Source organism: Vicia villosa, linkage group LG7 (genome assembly GCF_029867415.1).
Source record: "Vicia villosa cultivar HV-30 ecotype Madison, WI linkage group LG7, Vvil1.0, whole genome shotgun sequence".
Classification (NCBI taxonomy): domain Eukaryota; kingdom Viridiplantae; phylum Streptophyta; class Magnoliopsida; order Fabales; family Fabaceae; genus Vicia; species Vicia villosa.
Window position 1 is genome coordinate 66,440,804 of NC_081186.1, and position 9,539 is coordinate 66,450,342.

Genomic DNA, 9,539 nt, shown 5'->3' on the forward strand with positions numbered 1-9,539 from the left:
ACTGATTGAGTAAATATTTTAAAATTGTATTCTCTCTTATAAAAAAATTGTCTTATTTGTAAAAAATACTAAAACGAATGATTTATCTAATACAAATTTTATTAATACTTATTCTTAAACATATTATTCATAATATTGTTGTTTATATTTGTTCTTTATTACTATTTCAATTTAAATTTACTTTTATTTTTTTGTTTTTTCTTTTTTTCAACTTCCTGTTGTTAATGATATGATTTTAAGGTATCTTTGTAAATCAAAAATGAGTGGAGAATGTAGAGTGGATATGTTTTATTACATTCAATAGAATAACTATGAGTGACACTCACTTAGCAATGGAAAAATAATATGGTTGAGTGAAATATTTTTATATATGGAAACAATTTTACTAATGATGTTTATGTATCGAAAAATGTTTTATTTAATATTTTATAAATAATGTCAAAATTTTTATAAAATATTTTTTTTATTTACATAAATTTTAATATTTCATAACGAGTTATAAAATATTTTTTATTTAAATAAGTTTTAACCCGTGGATAGCACAAAATATTTTTTATTTAAACAAGTTTTAACCCGTGGATAGCACGAGTATATCTACTAGTGTATATATATATATATATATATCCATAAAAAATTATATTTCTCTTGCACTTACTCATCTTCCCCTACAATCAACCTTAAAAATATCCAAAACACGTTAAAAAAAGAACATTCCCAGACTCAATACGACGTCGGTTGCATCTCCCGTTTTACCAAACCAGACCTAAACTCACCCAAACGCTAGCCCGTTCCGTCGCACGCGAGGCTCCGACTATTCTCCCTGCCGTTCAATCAACAAGCCACCGTCTCGAAATGGATCCTCGTGCGCTATGGCGGCACTACGTTACCGGCTTTACCAACACAAGAGAATTGGACTGTATCTCGATGTGACTCGGGTCGGGTTTACCGATGAGTTTGTTGAGGAAATGGAGCCGCTGTTGCAGGATGCATTTATAGCTATGGAGAAGCTTGAGAAGGGAGCGATTGCGAATCCGGATGAAGGTCGTATGGTTGAACATTATTGACTTAGGGATTCGAATCGTGCTCCGAATTCGTTTCTGAAGTCGCAGGGCGTTTTGTGGATTTGCTGATGATGTCGTCCTAGTAAGGTTAGTTGGTGTATCGTATCCTTTACTGTTTTCGTTGACTCAACTGTGATGTGATTTGACTCACTAAATGGCACATTATAGCTTATGTAGCTCCGGCACATCTGAAAAAATTACATCTTTGTAAAAAGACTTGTTGGTGTTGGTGTCAAACACTCAGAGAGATACTTGTGATTTCATTTTATTTTTATTTATTTTTTAAAATCATTATCAGGGTTGCTATCAGAATTGCCGAGTCAATGTCAGGTGTCCATGTTTCTTAGATCTCTAATAAGAAGTTAAAGGAACTACCATTTAATTAAGGCTTTAAAGTTTCATGAATGTATTTGCAAATTTGCGAAAATGAGGCGGATATGTTGAGAGATGTTTATAATTTTGAGGACCATTTGACTTAGTCATTTTTTTTTTTTTGGGTTTTATGAATTGGATTTGTTTGGTTTAAGTGTGTGTGTGTATGGGTTTGTTGATGTGGTTGTGGTAGATTAAGCCGCCTTCTTCACCTGAGGGAAGGTTTACTCAGATACTTTCTGTTGGGATTGGAGGGTCTGAGGCACTTGCTCCGGATAGTCCTCCACTCAAGGTAAGGCATTGTTATTCAATTGTGTTGTTTTTGTGAGAATGTTTGAATGACAATACACCTTTTTTTTTTATATGCTTGCATAAATTCGAGGCGAAATTCCCAAAATCATGGTGGCACACTGCCAAACTCACTGGCAATCCTACTGTGACATTGAATTTCCTTTTATTACACATGCTTTTCTCAATTATTATAAATTAGGGGGGTTGTGAAATTTCTCCATCAAATGAGATTGATGAGTGTTCTTCTAAATATAGAAGAGAATGCATGAATGAAGCACGTTCTGTTTGAGGGTGGTACGCAGAACTCATTGCTAACGTAGTCCCACTCATCTTAAATAAGTGTTGCCAAAATTAACTTGTAAAGATTTTGTCACGGTCGGATACAATAGAATTCGGAAAACCGTGCAGCTTGACAATGTTATTGAAGAATACTTCTGCTACTTTCAGGCTAGAAAAATCAGCTTTGAGGGGAAAAAAATGGCCATACTGATAATCGATCCACTACTACAAAAGTTACTGTGAATCCTTGAGACGAAGGAAGGCCCGTGATGAAGTCCATAGCAATGTCCTCCCAAATTTGTTCCGGAATGGGCAATGGATGTAGTAAACCAGCCGGGACAGTAGTCGCATGCTTGGTTTGTTGACAGATGAGGCATTTAGACACAAAATCTTGTACATCTTTGTGCAATTTCGGCCAATAAAATTGTGAAGCAATCCGAGCCTTGGCTCTCTTTATGCCCGCATGGCCCCCTATCACAGAAGAGTGTTATTCTTCCAAAAAATTTGTAATCAACTCTGATTGTTGAGGAACTACCAGCTTTGCATTCCATAACAGCCTGCCATTTTTTATTTGAAATTGTGGATCAGATTGTATACCTTGTTGACATTGTTCCATGATTTCAATTAATGTCGAATCCTGAGTTGCTGCCATCAAAATTTGATCCACTAGGCTAGTGTGAGGTTGAGACACCGCCAAATAGAACGAACAAGACAATGCATCAGTTGCAAGATTGTCCTTCCCCGGTTTATATTCAATGGAAAAATCATATCCAAGAAACTTGTGTAAACATACTTGCTGCTCCAGTGTTTGTATAGTTTGATTGGTGAGAGCCTTCAAGCTCTTTTGGTTGGTGCGTATAGTAAAATGGGCCTCTGCAGGAGTCATTCTTTTAAACTGTGAAGTGCGGTTTGGGGTGTTTAAAGGTTTCTGGGTAGGGATGGGTAACAATGGTGGTAAGGATGATTTTGGAGGAGTATATAGGTAGTTGGTAGGGGTGAATTTGGATGTGGTTGTTGGGCTAGGTGATTTGAGTTTCGGATTATATTTCTCTTAAGCTTCGCAAGAGAAACGGCTTTGGGTATGTTGATAGGTGTTTGAGCAATGACATCCCTGCGAATATCTGGTTTCAAACCGCTAATGAAACAATCAAGAAGAGCCTCAGCACTCACACCTTGAGAACGATTAGCAAGAGCGGTGAATTCTAAATAATGCTCACTAACAGAGTTTGTGTGTTGAAGTTTGAACAAGGAAGCTTGTGCAGATTCATATGGTGAAGTGCCAAATTCTAATTCAAGGGAACGAGTGAAAGCTAACCATGACTGGACGGGATGATTTCGCAACAACATCTGAAACCCAGGAACCACCTTCTCCATGTGCACCGCCGCTATCGTCAAACGATGAACATCTGGTGTGTTGTAGTATTCAAAGAATTGCTCGGCTTTGAATATCCACTGTAACACATCAGAACCGTCGAATCGGGGAAAATCCAGCTTGACGTTACGAATCTGAAAGGGTTGTGGCGGTGGTGTTGACGGTGAACCTGTCGGAGAACCCGTGACGACCGAAGTTAACTGAAGAGCTCCAACACTGGCTTCCAAACGACCCATTTTGATGGAATCACTGTCACGATCTCGCAAATATTCTGTGTGTCGTTACTCCATAAGATCCAACACCTTTTTTAAACTATTTTGCACTCCTTGAAATCATTTTGAACATCTTTTAAGTTTAGTAGCCTCTGCCATGGTGGAAAGTGAGATGAAAGCACCAATGAAAGGGATAAGGTCCCTTTTATAAACACATAAGTAATAAAATAAGCAATTGATAACACCTTTTTAAAACTATTTTGCACTCCTTGATGTCATTTCTCAAAATAACTATAAATATCATTTATTTTCATATTCTAATTTTTTTCGTTTTATAAAGTTTAAACAAACTTTGTATAAACTCTTTAAATGTTATATTTTCATGAAAAAAGCTCTGATGTGGCATTTTTTATAACTGTTTTGGTAAATTGCTTTGATAATTTGGGCTAGTCTTGTTTGGACTGAAGAAAGGTAGGGCCCAAACTTTCTGTTACTCAGCCAACATGCTTGCAATTCTTGTATTTGGTTATTTACTAAGGAGTCAAAATCTTCTCCATTTTCTCCCCGTGTCATTGACATTTAGTATGGAAGCAAGTTATTATTGGGGCCTCACATAATGCTCTTGACTTTTGTCAGATACGATTTATTGACAACACAGATCCTGCTGGCATTGATCATCAGATTGCACAACTTGGCCCTGAGCTAGCTTCGACACTGTAATCGTGATTTCAAAGGTCTGCAATGAGATTATACTTTTTTTTAATTACTTCTACCATTCCTTTGTCTATCCATTTGAAAAGAAAAAAATTGATCTTATTTATCTAATCTTATCTATTATACCCTTTTCCTCACGTGATAATTCTCTAGTAATTAATTAATACACCATAGAAATATCCTTAATGAAAGGGTGTAACAAAATGTTTAAATATGACTTTAAATAAAACAAGAACATAAGTTGTATTTCTTAATCTATGTGGTAGTAATCTTAGGGGCTGTTTGGGAGTTGGTTTTTGGAGGGGAAAGTTTTGGAGGGTTGCGTCTATATCTAAAAATATGTGTGATTTTTTTAAAAAGTTTAAAAACCAATATGTTCTTATATGTTAATGTAATATATTGTTTTTAAAAATTTTAAAAAATATCAAATATATTTATAGATATAAACACAACATTTCAATGCATTCTTCTTCAAAACCCTCCAAAAACTAACTCTCAAACAGCCCCTTAACGGACAATTAAGGGCATGATGTTAGTTGGACATTTTATTGAATTGATTGTTTTGATTTATCTTCAGAGTGGACGTACCCCTGAGACTAGAAATGGCTTATTAAAAGTACAGAAGGCCTTTTGTGAAGCGGGATTGGATTTCCCAAAACAGGTTTAAACAATTGAACTTCTTGAATTGTTTAGTGTTTCTTCTTCACTGTTTAGGTGATGAGTGTGGTTAAGTCTTTGAATTGTGAACAACTAACTTCCATATTATAATAATATGAACTTGGTTTTGAGTATTCATATATCATTTTTTGTATGCACTGTCATGAATTTCTCTATGATATGGGACCTATATCACTAGCACATCTGTGATCACTGGTCAGTTTATCTGCTCATGACAATCTGTCAATTCATGGTATAATGCAGGGTGTTATAACATGAGAAAATTATTTGTTGGATAATACTGCCAGAATTGAAGGATGGTTAGCTAAATTTCCCATGTTTGACTGTGTGGGAGGTAGAACATCATAGATGTCTGCAGTCGGTCTGCTTCCAGCAGCTCTGCAGGTGATAGGTCTTTACTGTAAATTAAGTTATTTCCTACTTTAATTTTTGTCTTGAATTGCAATGTTTCTTGATTCAGACCATTGATATTAGAGAAATGCTTCTTTGTGCATCACTAATGGATGAGGCAAATAGGAGTACCGTGGTATGCATCTTTTTTCTGCCAATGTTTTAATATTTGAAGGTTACCTTGACTGCTATTCCTATTTGATGAAGGTTTTGTATTTGTATGTATGACAAATGCAATGCAAGGATGCAAAGAGTTCTACTAAAAGGAACATTTTTTCCTTAAGATTTTCTGTGTCCATGTTTAAGTGTTGTTGATGCTCCATGTGCTAAATACATGACTGTAGCATATACAGAGTATAGTATATACCAAATCATGTTATGTTACAGTCATGTATTTAAGTATTGTTGATGCTCCATGTGCTAAATACATGACTGTAGCATATACAGAGTAGAGTATATACCAAATCAGGTTACAATCATGTATTTAAGTGTTGTTGATGCTCCATGTGCTAAACACATAACTGTAGCATATATAGAGTAGAGTATATACCAAATCATGTTACAGTCGTGTATTTCAGTATTGCCGATGCTCCATGTGCTAAATATATGACTGTAGCATATACAGAGTAGAGTATAATACCAAATCATGTTACAGTCATGAATTTAAGTATTGTTGATGCTCCATGTGCTAAATACATGACTGTAGCATCTACAGAGTAGAGTATATACCAAATCAGGTTACAGTCATGTATTTAAGTGTTGTTGATGCTCCATGTGCTAAATACACGACTAGCATATTTAAGTGTGTGTTTAAGTATTTGCATGTATGGCAAGATTTTTATGTCATTTTTTGCTAGTCTTAGTAGTTTCCATTTTCCCCTTGCCATGACTGTAAAGTTAACTTCTTAAAATATATTTTCTACTGGTTTAGCATCATTTGATACAAGCAAGACAGGTGCTGAGAACTCAGTAGTGTTTTATTGGTTGAAGTTAGGATAAGAATGATTAGTTTAGGGTTTGTGGTGTGTGGGTTACTGATAAGAATTTGCAAACAGTGTAGGTGCTCTGGATTTGATAGAGTTTTATTGGTCAAACTAAGGAGGCGAATGGTTGGTTAATGGTAATGGTTTATGGTGGATAGGCTGGTTACTCATAGGAATTTGGAAACAATAATGTAGATTTTAGGTTGAATTTGTGGGTATTTGGTGCTGCACATTACCTGTGATTTCATGGGATGAATAATTAATGTGTCTTTGTTCAAAAAAATTATTGACATGTCTGCCAAATAAACCTACTCATCAATCAAGAAGGTTTCATGCTGGAATCTTGTAAATTTAGATTAACTATGTATCCGGAAAAAAATCTACAATTGTTTAAGTAGGCCTCTCGAATAAGTTAGGCTACAACCCACAAGAACTAGGAAAAGAGGCCTACTTAAACAATTCTATGAAAATCTATCAGATCACAATTAAGGAAACTTGCAGACACTTTCACACCCAGGCTATGATCAATGCAGGTGTGCCAACAGTGGATCTAGGATAGACTCTAACATTGCCGTAGACTTTGGGCGTAGGGCCCAACGCAACCCCACATAATCAACTTAAAGGACACTCGAAGCCTAAGCACCACTGGGTCGATATCTCTTGGCATTGTGGGATACTTGCACCAACTAGTCATGGAATCTCTGGGCATGGAATATGACTTGGATGGTAATCGGTTATGTGTTGCACATTTAGCAAATCTGATCCTCATTATTTGTATCCTTTGTAATTACTTGCAGCAACTAGTCTTGGAATCTCTGGGCAAGGAATGTGACTTCTTACACATGTTATTGTGTGAAATGATTGAATACCACCACCATTGCATGCTCTTTCTTTAATACCATACTAAGAAAAACGCGGGTGGTATTTGAAAGCAGTATTTATGGCTTACCTCTCTCTGCTATGCTACCTGCCTAATAGGCAGTGTAAAGGCATGTGCCTCTAGGTACCAAACTGTCCATCTGTTTTCTTCCTTATATAATTAAATCTTGGGCCACCAGTGCGCCTGTCAAAATGTTAATTTGTCCCTTTGGCTCCATTTCAACAAAACTAATAATTTATTCATGGGTACAAAACACTCTTTAGCTGTTTCTAAACTATTTTTACTAGTGAATTGTTATGAGCTTGTAATGCAATTTTGATTTATTTCGTAGACTATCTTCTTATGTTTGTTAATTTGTGATGTGATAGATCAGGAGGAGGCGATTCAACTTCTGAACAGCACAGGCAGGCAGGCAACTCATGACCCTGATCCACATCTCGGCTTGACACTCAAGTTTTTGTTGCCTTATAAAATTTCAACGGGACTTTATTCTCTCCCTACATGGTTTGTTTAAGCTTAGCCTTATTCCGGTCGATAACAATACATGGTTGCTCTGTCTTAATTTCATTTCATAAATTATTAGGTAAAAATATTGCAGTCTCTTCTGCTGAAATTGTGTTGCGTCTTCTTGGATGCTCTATAAAATCTCTAATCAGAATTTGCCAAGCACATACTTCAGGTATATCTTTATCTGACTTTCTCACTAAAGATTGGTAGGTTATGCTTGGTACACTCTTCTGCTTGTGTTTTCTTGGGTGCTGTAAAAAATCTGCAATCATATTTTGGCCATTGGGTTGCACATATTATAGGTTCAACGTTTTCAATTCCGGCAGCATTTTGAGTATATGAGATGTCTTTTAATATTAAGCTCATACGTTTTGTGTTTGGTTGTTCCTTGGTTGTTTGAGACATGTTTTCCAAACTTAGTTAGATATATTTCTTGAACTCCTTACAACTCTCAAACTCTATCTCAAACTTAGTTTAAATAGTGCTTATTTAATAATACCTCCCCTAACTGTTGCATTTTTGGTTTGTTATTGTATTTGTAATATAGCTTTCCTTATGCCATAGTAACTGTCATTATCTAACATGTCTTTCTCAGGCTAAGAACTGAAAACAACACCTTCCTGTTGTCCACCTCTCGATCATGCTTAAGCCATTTTGTACAAACTTAATATGTCCTAATAAGTTCCAGCAACAACAGTGACTCAACATTTCTACTGAAAGTCATAACAGTGCTACCACTATCAACATGAGCTGAAACACAAGAATCTTCCACGGGCTCCCAGGTTCAATCATCTGCTTGCTCTCTTAAAAACTATGTTTATATAATAATGAAACTATGTTTAGTTTGTGGAATATATAAGTTGAATGTGTAATATATAACAATGATATGAAACAGTGTTTAGATTGATGTTGTGTTTTTGCATTGGCCTTGTGTTAATTGTATATGCAAGGTGATAAGCTTTGTAGATATTATTAGGTTGCAATATTAAGATAAGTTTTTCTCTACTTCACTCATGATTTGAATAACAAAATCATTTAGCAATATAATTAGGCAATGCAATGAAGAAGAATGTGTGTAAATTTGTAGACATTACCACAACAAATATACCAAGTATGTTAGGGGTTCACATCTATGTAAAGTCATACAGTAACTGTACCAAACAATATCATATACAAAGAATTGTAATATCAAATACACAGAATGGGAATGTGTATATACAGTAACTGCACCAAACAAAATCATATACAAAAAATAGACAGAATGCACGGAATAGGAATTTCAAATACACAGAATGAGACTGTCATATGCACGGAACAGGAAGAATGCATCACGAACAAATATCCAAAGCATACCCGCCACCCTTTCATAAGGGCACTAGATCCCAGGGATTCACTCCATATTCAGTCCCATCTTCATCCCAGCGGATCTATACCAAAAACATATAAAACACTGAGCATAAAAATAATAACTAGTATTACAAATAGAACTTCAATCAAACATAGGAATCAACAATTTTTTTCTTACTCAACACGTTACCAAGAAAAAACAATATACCTTGTACTGCTTCCACTTTAAATCCTGAGTGTCATCGGGTATTGCTCCAATTCTTCCTTCAAGCAAGCTATTCCTCCTACCAACCCTCATTTCACTTTTGTCCAGTCGTTTGATACACTGATCGAGGAAGGCAGGATCAACCATATAATCGCACCAATTCGGGAAAAAAAAAACACGTTAAATGGCTTGTATTTCCGCGCCCGACGAATAGCTTTGGTAGCCTTTCTAACGGATGCTTGTTTAGT

The 9,539-nt window shown here is 35.7% G+C and overlaps 1 long non-coding RNA gene across 3 annotated transcripts; it reads left to right on the forward strand.

Moving 5' to 3' along the window:
* Positions 1-655: 655 nt before the first annotated feature.
* On the forward strand, positions 656-9,301 carry LOC131620661 (uncharacterized). Of its 3 annotated transcripts, XR_009289215.1 has the most exons (10): positions 656-1,148; positions 1,627-1,725; positions 4,224-4,321; positions 4,879-4,962; positions 5,223-5,363; positions 5,440-5,505; positions 6,425-7,355; positions 7,601-7,736; positions 7,816-7,911; positions 8,335-9,301. It is a non-coding gene; the product is annotated as an uncharacterized LOC131620661 (long non-coding RNA). The 3 variants fall into 3 exon arrangements; XR_009289213.1 differs by having other exon boundaries at positions 656-1,725; XR_009289214.1 differs by lacking the exon at positions 1,627-1,725.
* Positions 9,302-9,539: the final 238 nt, after the last annotated feature.